At 37.9% G+C, this 20,678-nt stretch overlaps 1 pseudogene; it reads right to left on the minus strand.

Moving 5' to 3' along the window:
* Positions 1-6,289: 6,289 nt before the first annotated feature.
* LOC101542121 (COP9 signalosome complex subunit 2-like) overlaps positions 6,290-20,678 on the minus strand; it is a 116,608-nt pseudogene continuing 102,219 nt past the window's right edge.

Consider the following 20,678-nt stretch of genomic DNA (forward strand, 5'->3'; position numbering starts at 1 on the left):
CTTTACCACAGAAGTTCTGATATAGTAATTTTGGTGCCTCCCATGTGTCTGAGCATGCTCAGAGCTGGGTCTTCACTGGCATGAAGAGAGTCTTTTATCACTATAAGCTATTTTTTTTTTTTGGTTCTTTCTCTTTTGCGTTGTTTCATTTAAATCCACAGTTGTATTCTGGTCATTTATTGATTATAGTATATGCAGTGAGACTTTGGGTTATTAAGCAAAAACCATTTTTAATCACTTAAAAATTTCCTTTCAAAGTATGTGGTGCCATTTGCTTTAATTTAAGTCCAAGCACGTACAGAAGTCCTTAAACATGAATGGATATAGATTTACACTTAATAGATAATTAAACTGCTACAAGCATATTGTTTATGCAAGAGCAAATGACAGAAGCTACTTTTTATCAAATACATTGCTACTTCACTCAAAAGTACTTAATGTTTCAAACAACATAGTAATTAAAATATATGCCCTTGTGTTTATTTAGTTTATAATTAATTTTTTTCTATAATCATATTCCTTTTTACAAATGAGTAAGTTTGTTCTTTTTTTCAGTTCTGTGTTGCACACCTTTAGGAAAACACTAGTTGAAATTATATCTTACATCCAGAAGGTAGTTTCTAAAATAACACAGCTGATGTATGTTAAAATTTGGAAAGGGACTTTTGATTGTAGATTCTGTTGATTCCAAGGTAATCGTAACATTTTCTCAAAAAAGACATTCTAAAATTTTAATGTTATTGCATACATTCAACTAGTTCAGAAATGTCCATGAACCATATAAAATGGTTTGTAGTCCTGATTTGGACAGAGGATTTTGTAATTGAGTGTCACAGATTTTCTTCTATGTTGTTATCATGTCTTAAACACAAGGTTTCTTGTCACCACAAATCATATGGTTAAGAAATACTTTATTTTTTCTATTTTTTTTCATTCCAGACTTTGACAGAATAAGCCCTTACATAAGGTGGCATAAGAATAGTCTATTTATCAGGCAATGAAGTTGGTTCATTTCTCTTTTAATAAGTGAGATACATTTACTGAGACTCTTCCCGATGTATTTTAGATGTATTATCTTGTGATTTTTCAAAAAAACAGAGAGAGAACAACAAAGAAATAAAAGGTGAAAATAAATATTCTGAGACTTTTTGTTACATCTGAAGCACCTTTTTATTTTTTAATGGCCTTATTTCACTTCTTAAAAGCAAGGTTTATCAGTTACCTTGATTTCTCATATTTTGTAGTCTGCCAAGATGATGGATTCTAGTTTCTTGTTTGAAAACTTTGAATATTTTTGGTGCAATTAAATGCCATGAGTTGCCCACTGTAAGTCTATTAGAAATTTAAATACATAGCCTGTGGAAATTAAATCTGTGAGAAGTAGAAATGTCAAGATTTCAGGAACTTAGTTTAGACTTCTTTATGAAGATCAAATCTTATGAATGCATTTTAATTGCTAAAAATTTAATCAAAACAATATTCTGTTAGGCATTTCAGGGTTTATTTTCAAAATACCACAAAGTCAGAATCCAATAATTACAAATCAAGGCTGATAACATATTTTGTTTATTGGTGGCTTTTAAAAGCAAGAAAGCACTAGTATTGTGAATGTGTTTGATTCAATATATTTTAACTTTCATTTATCTAGTTTTAATAAATAGTATTTTGAACCGAAACTGAAATAGTTGAAATGTACATATGGATATAATAAGTGCTTAAATTAAGAATGCTAAATCTACTCTTTTTTGAGACATAGTTCTTAAGAAAGCTACAGAAAGTGTTTCACATAGAGTTGAAAGGAACATATTAAAAAGAGATTCATCGGAGCTGTAGTGATAGCACAGCTGGTAGAGCGTTTGCCTTGCACACGGTCGACCCGGGTTTGATTCCTAGTATCCCATATGGTCCCCTGAGTACCTCCAGGAGTAGTTCCTGAGTGCAGAGCCAGGAGTAACCCCTGAGCATCACCGGGTGTGACCCAAAAATCAAACAAACAAACAAAAAGAGATTCATCTCTGAACATTAACTTCAAATTTGCACAAGTATATTTTATTGATTCTTATCTAAATCAATTAATTTCTTTATCCCGGTCTCTGGGGCTGGAGCGATAGCACATAGAAGGCGTTTGCCTTCTATGTGGTTGATGCGGGTTCGATTCTTCCACCCCTCTCGGAGAGCCCGGCAAGCTACCGAGAGTATCTCACCCACACAGCAGAGCCTGGCAAACTACCCGTGGCATATTCAATATGCCAAAAACAGTAACAACAAGTTTCAAAAATGAAGATGTTAGTGGTGCCCGCTCGAGCAAATCAATGAGCAATGGGATGACAGTGATACAGTGACAGTGATACAGTGATCCGAGTCTCCGGTGAGGAGCTCTTTTGACAATAGCAGTATAAGAGCTCATGAAATATAATTAATTACTATATAACACAACTTGATATAATTCTGACTCATTCAAAGAAATATTGAGGCAGTAATATGTTAATCATTTAATTCCTTATCTTTGGGCATGGATAGGGATATTTTCTTCACTTGTACTATAACTTGTATTCATATATTAGAAACAAGTGTTGCATATTAGTTTCTGATATCTAGAAAGCAATTAATTTTAATATGGTTAGAAAATCCTGCTTTTAATACACTATCAGAACTGTGCAATTTGGAGTATATATTATAACCCACTATCTTGCCAAAATACCTTGTATTCAGTCAAGGTACTTATAAACACTACCTCTATGTCGAATACCTGAATATCTTGTAAATAGAGCTTACTCCTATAGGCTGTCTAGTCTTTTATTCACAAAACCTCAGCCATTCACTGTTGAATATTACTTTCTGTTCAAGGACAGTGACATGATTTTCAATATTCTTTAACAATAGATAAGAGTTTTCTTCCAACAAATAAATTATAGAATAACATGCATGATAATGCAAGCTCATAATAGCACAGCACCAATCACACTGTTCATCAGAATCATCTCCTTCCCACAAATAAAGTTATAATAAAACCTTAGTATTATAGCCATCCCAAGAATTTGTGATTATAATCATATTAGCCTTCTATGTGAGATTTTATCATTCACTCATTGTTCAGTAAGACTGGGGATTTGAATAATACTTTAGCAGTGGAAACAGATTAATTTGAATTGTTTAGGTGGAGCCAATTTAACCTAATCACCTGTCTCTTTAGTATAGTGCCAATCAAGTTAAACAAATCTGTCTTGACAGAGGGTTCGTTTTGAGCAAGAGAGTCTATGTTAAATATTCTAACTCAGATGTTCTGTGTTTGAAAAAATTTAAATGGTGCTTAATTTGTTTGGGAATTTGAACTTTGACCAGTTCAGCTATTAGGAGCAGCATTATAAACCCAGAATATAAAATACCATCAAAACCTTCACCACTGGCAATACACCAGATACTCTGAAAGACATTTAAACTTTAAAATAATAGTTCCTGTATAAAACAATATTTGAATCATTCCTAAACTGATTATTTGAAAAGAGGAAAATTAAGTATAAAGAGAAATCATAAGATATTACAAAAATACTGAAACAGTAATGAGGAATGATAAACAAATGTAAAAAAACAAGCTGCTCCTCTGAACAAATGTGAATTTTAGCCCTGCAACTTTTAGATGGTGCTTTGGATCAATGTAAAGGTCTTAGTGATCAATATATGCCTCCCCAGAAGGCTAAGTCAAGTGCTGTTGAAGGAACACTCTCTAGCACCATGTGAAGAAACACAAATCCTACAGACAGAATCCTAGTGTAAGTCTGGAGGTTTTGCCCAGATCAACATTAACTAAATATTGTCAAAGATAAATCGAATACATTTGTATAAATACAAACAGCAATAAAAGCTATAGATTTAGTACCATAAAATTAAAAATATTAAAATAATCCATCATGAACTATAAAATGTAAAATGTTTAAAGAACATGTGGCAATTCAAAATGAGTATCAAATAAAGATATTAAAAAACAAAGAATTTTTTTTAGAAATAAAATGATTTGTGGAACTTAAAAACACAATAGCGATGGCTAAAATAACTGTTAGAAGACAATTGAGAATCAAAGGTTGTAATAGAAATTAAGTGCAATTTAGTGGGAATTAAGTGGTAATTTGTACTACCCAGCAGGTAGTACAAATAAAAAGAGAATGGAAAAAAAATGACAGAAGTTAGGAGTTTTGATGGGAAGCATAAAAAGCTTCAACATATAGCTAAAGTCCACAAAAGACAGAACAATGAGAAATAAAGAGAAAGTATCTAGGAGTTAATAGCATATATTTTTCTGTAAAATTTGCAGACCTAGGGGCTGGAGCAATAGTACAGTAGGTAGGGCATTTGCCTTGCACATGGCTGATGTGTTCAATTCCCAGCATCCCATATGGTACCCTGAGCACTGCCTGGAGTTATTCCTGAGTGCATGAGCCAGAAATAAGCCCTGTGCATCACCTGGTATGTCCCAAAAACCAAAAAAAAAGATTGCAGACCTTAGAAAGATAAATTTCTAGTAGGTTGTGCAAATACAAATAAATACATAGCGGAGACTCCTTAAAACAAGGTATGACTCCAGAAAAAGGTTATCTTAATGTTCTGAGAGAAAATAACTGGCAATTAGAAGTTGTGTACTAGGAAAACTTGTTTAAGGAGCATAAGATAAAGTCAAGATCATGAGATATTAAAGGTGAAGCAAGAGCTAAAACAAATTGTGTACACACAAAGTTCAATGGCATTTCAAGGGAAACGACAGTCCATTTCTGTTGTGGGGACAATTTACTGAAACCTGTGTTTGGTCCATTTGGAAGAAGGGACTGAGAGATAAATTGTTCCAAGTCTTTTTGCAGAGGTATTAAAACATGTTCAGTTAAAGCTGGAGGGGGAAGGAAACTCGTATTACTGTTGAAACAGAGAATCAGCCCAGATCTAAAACAGCACATGCACTTAAAAAGCATATTAGATTTTGTAGAACACTAGATTATTGTTCCAATAAATCCACTCTATATAAGGATTATGCCCTTTTGCCACCGACTTGGCAGCATCTTATACAAACTGTGTGTTTTGTTACTTTTTATGTTTTGTCTTTGCTATAAGACTGGTCTAGACCAATTTATGTCACCAGATGTGGCAATTTGCAAACTTCTCGCTTTTAGTGTGCTTTTGGAGTGTGTTTGGCCCTTTGTGCTCCTCTGCTCCTTAGCCAGAATGAGGATGACAGAGGAGAAGCTGGAGTCTCAGCTCTAACTAAGCTCAGAAAACTCACAGACCCACGAGCAATGCACACACTTATGGTGGCAAGGCTGAATCTTACTTGATGCCAGTTTTAGTTGTAAAGGCAAAACTTGACATATGCAGGGTAAGACACTGGGATGTCCTCACTCCAGTCCTTAGTTTTTCCTGCACAAAAACTGAGATAATATGCCTAGAGGCACTTGTTTTTATAATGCACTCAAGTTTATGTTCTCAGGCAGTCATGATTAAAGACAGCTAAACTGAGATAAGATGAGCAAATTCACTTGTGAGCTTATTTGAGGAAAGGGCAGGCCATGCATGGCGAGTCGGAGAAACTGAGGCATAGGTATCCTTTAGTAGAAAGTGTGTGAGAGGTCAAGAACCTTCTCCTGCTATTCTCTTAACCTGGGGGAATGGGTGAGCACTCTGCATCAGGTTTAAGGAGGCTAGTTGCTAAAATAGAGAGGAAGAGGTTGGAGTGATAGTACGCAGACAGGGCATTTGGCTTGCACACAACCGACCCAGGTTTGATCTTCAACTTGCCAGAAGTAATTCCTGAGCACAGAGCCAGGAATTTCTGAGCACAGAGCCTGAGCATCACCAGATGTGATGGAAAAACTTTAAAAAATAAAATAAAAAGAGGGTGGGTACAGCAGGATATTTGAGAGGATTATCTTAAGCATATTCTGGACCCATTCTCCTGGAATTTTTCTCTGGGTCATTCTTCTAATCTCATTCTACTCATCTTGCTGAATCACTATGTACACTGAATACATTAATTAAAACATTTCATTTTTCTTTGCAACTATTTCCCCCTTAGGAATGTCATCAGAGTAATATACAGTATCAACTTTTTTAGTGTAGGTTATACAAAGAGTTACTTAGAGACATTGATTTCCTTTTATTGTAGACAAAATGCTGAAGATTTACTAGGTTCCTTTCTTTCTGTATAATTTGAACTCCAGGGCACACTTAGTAAACAGGTGCTGTTTGCTAGTGTGTATGTATCCTCTAGTTGTCTTCTGTTTATTTTTCCTGTTTCAAATAAGAACACTTAATTTTTTTCTTTTTCAGCATCCTGGTAATCAGCTTCCTTGGTCCGTTTACCTGGAGGCCAAGGGCATTGGCACAGATCATGTAGACTAGCAAAGACCTTGGAAATATTCTCCTCCTCTGTGATAACCTTGACTTTCTTCTTGTAGACAGCCTGGATGGGCAAGACATTTCCTACAGCTATGTGTCAGTTTCAGTTCTTAAGCCCAGCTCAATGTTGCCCTTCTTGGAGGTTGGGCTTTGAGAAGGACTTGGACCAGTACTCAATGAGCACCTCAACTGCTACATATTTGTCAGCATGGACTTAGTGTGAGTCAATGGTACACGAAGATGCCAAGCATGAGAGTCACCTCCTTTTGGATACTGGCCACCCGCATGGGCATCCATTTAGTGCTTCAGGTAACATAAAATTAATTAGAACAATCTTTGTTGACATTTCAATGTTTGTCTCTGGAATTGAATTTATCCTGAACATACCTTAAATTTCTACTACAACCATATCTGTTGCTGGGCAATGATCTTTGTTTTAAAATGAAAATCATCTTCATCTAAAAATGATTTTTGAATTCATTATGCTAGTTTTTAAAAACACAAACCTGACAGTCATTCCCTCTCACTCCTTCCCCCACCTTCTGATTTTGGCTACAGAAATTTTCTCTCCTATCCCCATGAGACCTGCCACCACTCGAGACAGTGCACAGACACTTTACCCCTTCTGGCCCCTGCTAGCCACTGCCCATCTCAGCTCTGCCTAGGGAGCTGGAATACTTTCCCCCATTTCAGCTCAGCCAAAAGGAACTTCCTTCCCTGTCTTCACTGAACAGGCCACCTTCGGAACCAAGCTGCCAACTAATATGGCCACAACTTTATTTTACCCGTCTTACACATCTAAAAACTGTAGGGAATTATAGGGTCTTAATTAAGAGCCAAAGTACTCCTATAAAATCCCCCTCAATGATTGCATTTCCTGACTTGAAGCTATACATTAAATTGAGTAATCAAAACAGGCATGATACTGGAATGAGAGACAGATAGACAAGTGAATTAGAATTCAATACTAATCATAAACCCTCAGATATACTGTCAGTTAATTTATGATAAATAAAAGAGCCAGATCCATGGAGTATAGATATTCTCTGTAACAAATAGTGTTGGAAAAACTGGATAGCTATGTGGAAAAAACAAACTGGGTTTGTATCTTGCTCCTTAAAAAAGTCAATTCACTGTGGATCAAAGACCTTGAGATTATACCATCACTGTATCACTGTTTCACTGTCATCCATTGTTCGTTGATTTGCTTGAGTGGGCACCAGTAATGTCTCCATTCATTCCAGCCCTGAGATTTTAGCAGCCTCTCCTAACTCATCTTTCCCAATGATTGGAGGCTCTTTAAGTGCCAAGGGAATGAGACCTGTTATTGTTACTGTATTTGGCATATCAAATACACCACAGGGAGCTTTCCAGGCTCTTCTGTGTGGGTGGAATACTTTTGGTAGCTTTATGGGTTCTCTGAGAGGGACAGAGAATGTATATCAGAGAATACAAACAAGTATGTCAAAACCAAACACATGTGTGCTGCTTTAGGTATATCAGTGGGCTAGACTATAAGAGGTCGTGTGGCCGAGAAGTGGCTGTGTCTTCTGGGAGCTTTGTTTTATGCAGTCTCTGGATCTTGGCCATTGATAGGATTATGTGGCACCAGGGGTAATTTTTGGGTGTGACTGCCAAACTACTGGAAAATTGGGGATCTGGGTGGAGGGGGCCCAGTCCTGATCCGAGCAGGCTTGGAGATCTCAGCTCCAGATTCCTCACACCTGGGTTCCTCTGCTGGCTCTTTCATGCATGAGGCTCGTCCGAGTGTTTGGAGAGTGACCTTGAGCATGGCTATTGCGGGGTTCTGGAGGTTTTCAGCTGCCAGGGCTCTGCTTGGGGTGGGGAGGGAAACTCAACCCGCCCCCCTCTGAGGGGTCCCAGTGAAGAAAGCCTGGTGCAGGTCGCTCTCTTCTGGTAGCTTTGTTTTATTATAGTCTTTGGATCTTGACCGTTGATGGGATTATGTGGCACCGGGAACACTATAAAAGATATAATATATTGAGAAAAATATATGCAGAACATGCTAGGATTTAGACTAAAGGTGTTTTCTTTTCTTTTCTTTTTTTTTTTTTTTGCTTTTTGCTTTTTGGGGTCACACCCGGCAATGCACAGGGGTTATTCCTGCCTCTGCACTCAGGAATTACTCCTGGCGGTGCTCAGGGGACCATGTGGGATGCTGGGATTCAAACCCGGGTTGACCGTGTACAAGGCAAATGCCCTACCCGCTGTGCTATTGCTCCAGTCCCTAAAGGTATTTTCAATGACATGATTTCATGACAAAGACAACAGGAACAAAAATAAATGGGACTGCATCAAACTATAAGCATGGGCAAAAATTTAAAAAAATTCTATGATTGGGACAAAATATTTGTAAGTAATATATAAAATGAAGAGTTAATATCCAAATTATAAAGACAAGTACAAAGAACAACATCAATAAACTCAATAACCACATTATAAAATGGGGAGAAGAAATAAGCAGACATTTCCCTGAAGAATACAGATAGATGGCCATTGGGCATAAGAAAAAGTATTCATCATCACTTATTATAATGGAAATCCAAATGAAGATCATGATATGTCACCTCACACTGCTAAGAATGTCATGTCAAGTGGGGTTGTGGAGAAAAAGAAACTCTCATGCATGACTGGTGGGAATGTTGTCTAGTTCAGCCCCTATCCAAAGCATTATGGATATTCCTCAGAAAATTAAGAGTAGGGATACTATATGGCCTGATGATCCCACTGTTAGGTATTATCCACAAGATGCAAACACATTCTTTGAAAAAATATATGTTGGGGGATAAGAGAGAATCTGGGATCACTGGTGGAGGAATGGGGACAAGGGTGAGGTTGAAGGTGGGAGCATCGCATGCCTGAAAGCCTATTGTAAATGATGATGTAAATCATGGTGTCTAAACAAAATAAAACAAGCCTGGCAAAACCTACAAGGCCTTTGCCCTTGTTCCTCCTAACAGATGTTATTCCCATCCTCATATCTGATTTATTCTGCTTGGGTAGGAGCACTGATCTCAGCACCGTTTTTTCTTTCTGTCACTGAAAACTATGACAGCTGCATGAAGTATACAGAAAATGGCCCTACAATTATGGTTTTATATGGGAGAATAAGCAGAAGCAAGACCCCCAAACCAATCAGTTGCTCTCTGAGTAATAGAATCAACAACCTCTTTTTCTACCTGGGCAACTGTGAAAACTCACGATAGACATTTTTGTAATTTGCTAAAGTATTCATTAAACAAAGTTTTACTGAATTTGAGATGAAGTTGAGGAATGAGGGAGTCTCGCAAGGAGAAAGGGTTTGAGTGATGTGGGGGTGTTGTGTGCGGATGTGGAAGCGTAGGGAGATAACCAAGGGACAATTGATAGCAGTGGGGGACATGAAAAGAGGAATTAAAGGAAAAAACCAGAAGTGTAAAGGTGCTTCCAAAAAATAGTAAAAATTTTAGAATGACATTGGATTAATAGTTGAGAAAATGAAGCTGATTGTGACCACATGAGTTTAGAGTAACACTAATCAGCCCACGATAAACTTGTTCTGGGGAAGATGGGGGAGGTAATCCTGAGTTTAGGGAGAAAAAGGCAGAGTTTCACTAAATTCAGTCAAATTTGATATAAAATAATGCACCAAATAGAAGTATTGTCACTTATAAATTAAAAAAAGAAACCCCTACAAAATAATTTCATGAAATGATGTGAAAAAATTCTTTTTCCTTGTCCCTTTCTGCTGCTATTGTGACAACCAAAGTTCACACACACCCCAGATTGTGGTGTTCACTGACTTACAGTGCTGAGTTATTCTTGCTCTGAGAGGGTCACATGCATGGCTATATGCACATGGAGCTCCAAGGTCACACATTCCAGTTACAGTGCTCAGATACCTCTGGCTATGGTGTTCCAGAGACTAAGGACTGTTGAAGTGTCAAAGGTTTCTAAACAGAAAAGTGGCCTGGACTCTGCTTAGTACTTTGGGGTAGCACCAGGGACAACTTTATGCTTGAAAGGTAGGACTTTAATTCTACTGAACCATCTACAAGCCTCATCAAACAATTTTTTTAAGGGATTTAAAAGCTACAATAAAAATAAAACCAGTCATTTATGTAAAGGCAAATATTAAAAGTCTTCAAAGTCTAAGATATTCAAAGATCCCTGGCAACATAATGGTAATATCAGACTGCTATCTAATGAGCATTCATTATGTAGCTAAGATATGCAGGTTCAATTTAGGTAAACCAAAGTTAGAGATAAGAAAAGAAAAATTACAATGCAATCGGTAGTAAGTGAGTATACAGACGGAATTACTTGAGCACACCCTCTCCCCCCACCCCCACACACGTATTCCAAGCACAATAATGTCAGATCAATGTTGTTAGAGTTCAGGGTTAATATCAAAGCTAAAAAATGATTGGGACTAAATGTTAAACTCTGCAAAAAATATTGAAAAGTTTCTATTTTCAAGGGATATGGTAGAGTTGCTAACTTTTAAAACAAGTTGGCTCAAATAGTTAGATGTTCCCAAGCACAGGGCCAGGGAAAAGCTAAAGTTCTCTATTAAATCACAAAGCTATTTTTGAGTTGAGCGCAGGTAAGGATGCCTTCTGTAGATTTTATTTTAGGAATCCCTTGAGTCCTCATGAAGGCCTAGGAAATCCAAATAAACTCACAAAGGCAGTGGAACTATATTACGTAAAGAAATTCTTTCCCTGGCTGCTGTCAGTAATGGTCTGAAGTTCCTTTCAGATGCCTCATTGCTCAGATTGCTGCCTGGAGTTTGTTTTCCTTCCTTTCCAAGCGCCACTGTAAAACTGCGGTTGTACCACTCTCAACCTCCAATCTGTTGATGGTGTTCACTTTGGCAACTAGAAAGATAGATAGTGACTGAAAAAAAAAATAGGTTGCAGAGAAAACAGTCTAACTGAATGTTCAAAAGACAGGGATTAATTTGTCAAAAACTAATTGCAAATATTTCTGAAGAAAGTTAGGCTTAAATAGTGAGAGGTTTCCAAATGTCAATGTCATACTAAGTAAACCCAGGGAAGAAAACGGGGGACTTTCAGGAGTTGATGTATTTTGTGTTTATTGCATGAAAGAAAAGTGTGAAAAAGCTTCTTTTGCATAATTATGTAAATAATAATTAATTTTCTTCACCTCACACATAGCTGTGCTATTTTTCTGTTGGAGACAATTAACAACCGGTTGCTCGGAAAGTCACAAAACCGTACCAGGAAAACTTATATTTAAGAATCATGGCGAAGAGGGGAGGCTAATACCCAGAAGCACTCAGGCATTACTCCGGGCTGTGCAAGATGGGGTTCAGGGGACCTCATTTGGTACCAGGGATGGGACCTGAGTCTACCACATGCAAAGAAGATATACTAATCTCTCCAATTAATTAAGGCATTTTAAAATCAGAACAATAATTCATGGCTCACCAAGGAACACGTTTTCCCAGGAATTATTTGAATGATTACTTTTAAGGAAGACAAAAGATTTCATTATGCTAACACTATAAGGTATTTACAGGATCTTCCCATTTAAAGAATATTTACCGAGGGATTTTCCTATAGCAGATTTTCTGTGATTTCCTTATATTCAGGCTCTTCAATTTTATCTTAGGTATTTTATTGTTGAAATAAATAATTCTAAGGCTCTTGAAATAATTTTAAAGAATTTTTCAAATTATGATTGTTATACCTTATCAACTATAATAATATATAAAGTCTCTAGTTAACATAACATGTCACTGTCACTGTCACTTTCATCCTGTTTCTTATCAATTTGCTCTAGCGGGCACCAGTAATGTCTCTATTATGAGACTTGTTGTTACTGTTTTTGGCATATCGAATACGCCATGGGTAGCTTGCCAGACTCTGACATGCGGGTGTGATACTCTCAGTAGCTTGCTGGGCTCTCCAAGAGGGGCGGAGGAATTGAACCTGGGTTGGCTACCGAGAGTGCCCGCATGGCAGAGCTTGGCAAACTACCCGTGGAAGATTTGATTTGCCAAAAACAGTAACAGCAAGTTTCACAAAGAAGACGTTACTGTGCCTGCTCAAGCAAATCAATGAACAACGGGACGACAGTGCCACAGTGCTACAGTGCTTTACATAACATGTATATTATAATTTTCAGTAGTATACTGAAAAATTAAAGCAACATAAGCAACTCTGTTTCTCATAAAAAAAGAGATAATTGACTTATTAGATATTCTCAGGTTAAATAATCTGAATTCCAAATACTGTCATTATTTCAACTACTCCTGTACAATATATTGTCTTTATAATAGAAAGGTACATTTAACTCACATTAATTATACCTAATATGCACAAAAATATATTGTGTAAAATGTTTTGGGAAACTATGTTGCTTCTTTAACAAAATAAAGATAGGGGCCAGAATGATAGCAGAGCAGGTAGGGATTTTGCTGTGCAAGCTGCTGATTTGGGTTCAATCCCAGCATCCTATATGTCCTCCAAGCACAGCCTGGAGTAATTCCCGAGTGCAGAGTTGGGAGTAACCCCTGAGCACCACTGAGTGTGGCCAGAAACCAAAAATACTTTATAAAAAGAAACTAAAGATTGAAAGTTTCATGTGATGCAGCAATCTTTCTTTTCAATATTTATACAGAGAATAAAAAAAACACCCACAAAAGTTAGAACCATCCAAATGTTTGCTGCAGCATCACCAAGAAAGCTAAAAATGGAAACAACTAAAGAGCCTATGGGCAAGTGGAGGAATTAAAGAAGATGGAGTACTTTTATAGGATGGAATACTAGTTAGCTATGAAAGGATGGAATTTTGTCATTTATAACAAACTATACAGAGTGACAAGGAGCTATGCAAAGTAATAGGTTGGAAGAAAAGGGAAGATTAGGTGATTTAACTTATATGTGCTATAAAAGGATATAAAATTGGTGAAAGATGAAACAAAATGAAAAGTAAAACAAGTGATCATTCACAATAAACCTTTACTTTAAGCAAAGGGAATAGAAAAATGAATAGTTGGTGGAGGAAATAAATCTAATATAGAAAAAATATATGATGTACAATAATGGATAGGTAGTTACAGACTAAAGTAAATTTATAGCTTATTTATTTTCCATATCAATTTGATACATTATAATTTTATAAATTGTGTCAATGTGTGTTTATATATATTTTATTTCTTACATTTAAATCTGAAAAATGGGAAAATAGGTGCATTTTAGGTTTATGGAACTGGAATGAAATCATGGGCAGCTTTGATTTTCTTGGCATGAAGCCTTTGGACTCCACGTGGCTATGGGTAAGAAGTTCTTTGTGGAGGGACAGCACCTGCTCCTGTCTGGAGTGGCCCAGCGAAAGTGGTCTATTGCAAAAGTCCAGAGGCATCTCTGCAGAGAGCTGCTCAGTTCCGAGATACATGTGTGCCTCTCTGGATCATGGCAATGTAGGGCTTAAGGAGCAGGTGGCAGTTTGTGGGCTGCATCTCAAAGTCCCATAGGGGTAGGGGGAAGGGGAAGGGCCAGCTCCTCCCCTATCCTCTGAAGGCCTGGTGTTTGCCACCACTATCGCGTACCCTAGGAATCCCATTGGCCACCATCTTCTAGAACTCAACAAAAGTTTCAGGTATGTGGTAGTTTCATGTGATGCAGCAATCTTTCTTTTCGATATTTATACAGAGAATACAAACAAAAAAAAAACAACAGGCAAACGCCAGGCCCTGCCAGGGGCAGGGGAGAGGAGCCGGCCCTTCTCTTTCCCCACTCCCCATGGGACTCTGAGATGACTCCCACAAACTGCCACCGGCTATTAAGCCCCTACATAGCTATGTTCCAGAGATACACACATGAATTTCGAAACCAAGCAGCTCACTGCAGAGATCTCTCCAGACCCTAATTATTAACATTTTAGAATTCCTATGATAAATGGAAAGGGGTAAGCAGGAAGAGACCGGAGCAATTTGGGAAAATATTCATTCCCATACCAAACACAAAAATAAATTCATGTGGATTAGAGATCCAAAGGCAAGGATGAAAGCATCAATAATTCCTCTTTCTCTGTGGTATAGGAACTTTCTAAATTAATCTAGATGCAAAAATAATAGAAGAAAAATAGCTGAAGTATTAAAGTGAGTAAATTGCCTTACACAGGAATATGAGTTACCTACTTCTGTGTAACAAATGATCAGAAATGTAGCAGTTGAAAGCCATTCATGAGAGAGAGAGAGAGAGAGAGAGAGAGACAGACAGACAGACAGACAGACAGACAGACAGACAGAGACAGAGACAGAGACAGAGACAGAGTAAGGAGAAAAACCCCTGACATAGAGGCAGGCTGGGAGGTGGGGTGGAGGTTGGAGGTGACGGAAGGGAACCTGGGGACACTGGTGCTGGAAAATGTACACTGGTGAAGGGATGGGTGTGCATTTCAGCCACATAGTTGGAATACTATGTGACTGAAATCTATCATAAAAAGCTTTGTAAGGGTCTATTTCATGGTGATTCAATACTTTTTTTTTAAAAAAAGTAAAGCCACTCATGTTTGTTACTTTAGTTTTTCTGTGGTTCAGGAGTCTGGACTAATTAAGTCTCAGTCCCTTGTAACCAGGATTTTACAATAGAAAATTTTGGGCAATTTACTTATTTGGAGGTCAGATGGGAAAGACTGTCCTAGCTCACTCAAGTTATTGGCGGTTTATTCTCTTACAGTGGTAGATGGAGGGCACTGCCGAAGGCTGCCTTCTGGTCTCAGAGTCCGTTTCCAGCTCTTGGAGGCTTCCTGCAGCTCGTGGTTATTGGGTTCCACAATCGGCCTCTTTATCAATCCAGCAAGAAAAATCTCTAGAGTATGTTTGCTAGCAAGGCAGAGTCTTATATAATGGCGAAAAAATTACGGGAGTGACATTCCATTACCTTTGCCATTATGTGTGTAAGAAGCAATTCACCGACCGGTACCACCTCCCATTCAAAAGCAGGGTATTTCCCAAGGACATGATCACAAATGTGGGAATGATACGAAGACCTCCTGTCACAATGGCAAACAGAAGCTCACTGCCATCAACCAAAGTGAGAACTTGAGAATTGGGTGAAGGTTGTTTGTAAGGAGAAAACATGTGACATTTTCCCTTCTCTGATTGTGGTGTTCATGTATTATACTGACTACTGGTGCTATTTCTCCACTGATACACAGACTGATGTGTTTGTCCTTCAGTCAAGTCATCTGCCCATAGTTATGTTTACCTTCTATGTCTCTATTAGAGAGAGAAACTGCTGCTCTGGCTTTTATGTATTCTTTACTAGAAAAATGGCATGAAAAAATTCAGTTGCAGAGTGCTTGCAGGCCCCTTCCCCTTTCTGGAATTCTCTATGAGTCAGCATGCTTGCTTTAATCCTTTAGATCAGTGCTTTCCTCTCTAACCCCACTACCCCTTTCTAGCTAGGGTTTTAAGACTGGCCAAGTGGAAGGGGTATATATTAGATTTAGACTTGCCTGTCGAGTCCCCAATTAATAGTGTCAAAGAAAATTTTATGTATTTTTCTTAAATAAAATAACACTGGAAAGATGATCTCCCAGTGCTGATCCTGTAGCTACACTACGTCAATAAGAATTTATGCTACAAAAGTGAATGAGAGGCCAGAGAGATAGTACAGTGGGTAAGGCCATTTGTCTTGCATGTGGCCAACAGGTGTTTGATCCCCAGCATACCATGTGGTTCCCCGAGCACTGCCAGGAGTAATTCCTGAGTGCAGATCCAGAAGTAATTCCTGAGCGTCACCAGGTGTGATCCACAAAGAAAACTACAACAATAAAAAAGTGAATGGGGGATGTAGTCTTTATTTCCAGGTGGCAATATTCAAGGTAAGAAGCAGGACTATTTGTGTTACTAAGAAAAGAGGAGAAAATAATGTGGCAATGGTCAATTTGCAATCTCTAGAAAACTCATCATTTGCTTGCACTACCTACAAAACCTTTTCAGGATTCTTTGGTTTGTTAGTTGTACAGACCATAGATAGTGGAGCACGGGAGGTACAGGTATGAAACCTAGGATTTAGGTCCTAGACTCTTGTGCAAGACTTGTTTTGTTACTGTATTCAGTACCAGAGATTGTGGTTTCACCATTTTATTCTGAATTCTATTTTCATCCTTATGTTGCTGTGTATTGAACCCAGGACCTCACACCTGGAAAGTGTGTGCTTCACCTCTGTGTCACATCTTCACCTATCACTAATTCTTGATACCTGGTTCTTACATATAGTATGTTGAGTTGCTTGAACAAATCTGCCACTTCCTCCCTCATGTCTATTGTATCAACAGGAACTGTTGTCTTCCAAATTAAGTAGAGTACTCCTAAGGAAGGGTTTGCTCTCTGTGAGGGGTATCCTGATCTCATAAAGATACTTTGTGATGTAAGGAGCTGGTGGTTTCCCCTAGGCCAGTATAGTTCCATCAGCCTGGACAAGGATGCTGCTGTGTGTGGTGACCAGTGTTCATCCTGACTCAGTCTTTTGCCCCTGATTCCTGTCTGCTATGGGAATATTTGAATTTCTTACCATGGTTGTGAGTACAAACAGCTTCTAGTGATGTGGCAATTTGGTAATTTGTTCCAGTTTTTCATGAATATTTTATATGATATTTTTTAGCATTGAGGTAAAACATAGTTTATAATTATGTTAATGTTGATTAGGTATACATTAACTTTTGGTGCAAAATGTTGCTGAACCCATCCAACACACCAAAATGCCCCAAAGACTCCACACTGTCCTTATGTCACTTCCTGAGTATTTTAAGAGAGGCTGGCAGAAGGGGGCTGGAGTGATAGCACAGCGGGTAGGGCATTTGCCTTACATGCGGCCGACCCGGGTTCGATTCCCAGCATCCCATAGGGTCCCCTGAGCACCACCAGGGGTAATTCCTGAGTGCAGAGCCAGGAATAACCCCTGTGCATCACCGGATATGACCCAAAAAGCAAAAAAAAAAAGAGGTTGGCAGGAGATAAATCAGGAGACCACTTGCTGAGTTCTGCTTTATGACAGAGGTCCCACATTACAAAATTTAGTAGAAACCTCTTTGTGCAAAAATCTTTCTGGGACTTCAAATTCTCGACATATGACAGAACCTTGAAATAATTACATTTCTAAAAATATTATCTACAAAATGAATTTCATTTGGAGCCAATAAGATCCATTGATTTTTCATTATAGCTTCAAAAAATATTTGGCTCTATGCTAATGAGAAAGCCACATTTCATAAATTTGCAAACCTTCAAAAGATGTCTCTAGACTCATGGTCTAGAGGCATGCCAGGCTCTCTCATCTGGGCCAATCCAGAGTAAGGCAGGTGAGTCCCTCTACCTGCTCCAACAGAGCCCCACAGCTGAAAATCTTCCAGAACGCAATCACTGCCATGCTCATTGCTGATTTCCATAGGCTTGGACAAACCTCATCCATGAGTGCATCTGCTGAAAACCTCAGGTATGCAAGGTTTTATGATTGAAATCTCCAGGCTCGCATGGAGTCGGGAATGAGCGACCTTCTCCCATCTCTATTCTTCTGGGAGCCTGGCAGTCACTCCATTAACTGCCTCTGGTGCCACATAAATTCATTAACAGTCACGATGCAGAGACATGCAAATAAATCTGAGAAGAGAGCAACACACATCAGAGATGCCTCCAGATCCCAAAGTTAAAAAAATTAACTTCAGCTTGTTTCATCCTATTCAAAATTTTAGAATTCTGGAACAACATCTCAAATTCTATACCACTGATGTCCCAAGACTAGAACACCATAGTTAAGGGGGTATAAAGTAGAAGGCAATCAGTCTTGATCAAAAATATATATGGAATGATAGCACAGCAGTAGGGTGGTTGCCTTTCACGTGGCCGACCTGGGTTCGATTGATTCCTCCGCCCCTCTCGGAGCGCCCAGCAAGCCACAGAGAGCATCTTGTCCGCATGGCAGAGCCTCGCAAGCTACCTGTGGTGTATTCTATACGCCAAAAACAGTAACAAGTCTCAAAATGGAGACGTTACTAGTGTCCGTTCGAGCAAATCTTTGAGCAATGTGATATATATAAATAAAAGCACACAAGGCTCAAGCTTTAACATGTTAGTAATCTCATACAAGGATTTAAGGGCTTAGGGTTAGATACAACAATCTTCACATATTTTCCTCTAAGAAAAACTTTTTTTGATCACTTTTACAAGATTATTTATAACAAGTAATACAAAATAAATTATTTAGTGTTAAATAATCCTGCTTTGGTGGTGAGAAGGTATAATGGTGGTGGGATTGGTGTTGGAATATTGACTGTAATAAATTAATGTGAACAACTTTAAAATAAACTTTAAAAAATTGCAAACCCTTTAAGATAATTTTCTTTTTGATTTGTGGGCCATCGCCAATGATGTTCAGGGTTTATTCCTGGCTCAGTACTTAGGGATCGTTCCTGGAAGAACTCGGGACCACACTGAGATTACAGGGGATTGAACCCAGGTACATCAGCTGTACAATCTACCTCTCCCCTCTAAAATAATTTCTATAAAGCTGCTTTGTAGATCTAGTAAAATAATTTTAGGAAATGCAATATGATCTAAGAAAATCTTTTTGAAACCTGCACTTAATATTTCTTATTTTAGCTTAAATATCTCATTGAGCTGACTAAACATAAGCACTGAATTAAAAGTTGAGATCTTATAAAGCTTTCCCCCATAAAGCAGAATATATTTAATATTTTTTTGCATTCTGAGTAAAGAGAGAAGGGAGATAAAGTTAATAGAGCTGTGGGGAAGGCAGATGGGAGGAGAGAGAGAGAGAGACAGACAGACAGACAGACAGACAGACAGAAAGAGACTGAGAATCTGATGTGAGTGAAAGAACTAAATCGTAAATAGTCCAGAAGTTCTGGTCATTGGATTAAATGAAAAACACCCCCTTTGCTTAAACAGAGAATCAGATAAGTGTGCAGGGTATGCCTTTTGCTAGCATATGTTGAACTAGTTCAGTAGTTTAAAAACCATTAATTTTAATTTTAGTAAACTTAATTTTTTGAAGTTATAAAAGGTATCAACTATACATTTCATTTACTTGGAGTACTTTTCTTTAAGATATAAATAGCCTGGCATATGGTAAAAATAGTAAACTTAGATTACGGCCATTTTTTCACTATATGAAACTCTGGACTCAGTACATGAACAAATAATGCAGATTATATGTTGGGAAAACATATTGGATTACTTTAGATCTGGCAAGTGTCCAACCCATGGGCCAAATTTGGTTCTCAACTCAAGTTCATCTGAATCTTGGCAATTATTTCCTACATGAGTGTAGGTCTGGCAAGAACTTCTGCAGCCTCAGTGTGATTTTATTGCAGGGATTATTCCATATTGGGAAGTCTGTGAAGGTTTAATGATGCTCTGTAGTGAACTATGAACTTCAGATTTTAACTCAGCAGAAGGCTGAAGAGGATCTGGTTCAGACGACACAGTCATAGAGAATAGCAGCCAGCCCTGGATTCCTCCAGCTTGAAACCATAGAGCTTCCCCCCCTCCTTTTTTCACCTTTCTTTTTCCTCTCACTCTTCCTTTGAGCACAGTCCAGATGTTGGAGACTCAATAAATATTCGCTGATGGAATAACTGGGTGATTTTTCTATCATCAGTCTTTCTCTTTATGTGCTTCTCTCCACCTCCCACAATCTTTCTCTTTTCTTGAATTTTCTTTATCTCTGGCTCTTCCCTCATTTAAATGAACACAACATGGAACTCAAATAGATTTAGATTCAAGTGGTTGTAATTCAATTAAATCGTTAAAATAATGTCTTTGCTCAAAGGAATTTTAGGATGCATGCAATCCATGAGTGCACCGATAAGCGTACTGCTTTCGAAATTCTCAGGAAGAGATTATACTCAGAATTGATTGATTTCTGCCTTTAAGATGAGAAACTTTGATAAAAATTGTTTTATTGCTTACAATTATTCAAGGAACTAAATAAAATTAGTACGAAAGCACCAAAAGGAATTTTTAGAAAGCAGCAAAGCTTTTGTTTTGCTTCTTTCCCCAATATTACTTTTTTCTGAAAGATCTACTTAATGTCCTAAGGGTAATTTTAGTTTTAACTTTTTAAAAAATAGGGACAGTCTAAGAAAATGGTATCCTGATTCTAAAAATAGCCAAATTACATGAATCAAGAAAGATACTTCCTAAGTGATATTGAATTATAATTAAGAAAAGAGCTTTGATATCCAAGCACTATCTTAGAATATTCCTCCTTTTCAGGTATCTTTGCTGAAAGACATTTCCT

This window comes from Sorex araneus, chromosome 1 (assembly GCF_027595985.1).
Source record: "Sorex araneus isolate mSorAra2 chromosome 1, mSorAra2.pri, whole genome shotgun sequence".
NCBI classification, from domain to species: Eukaryota; Metazoa; Chordata; class Mammalia; order Eulipotyphla; family Soricidae; genus Sorex; species Sorex araneus.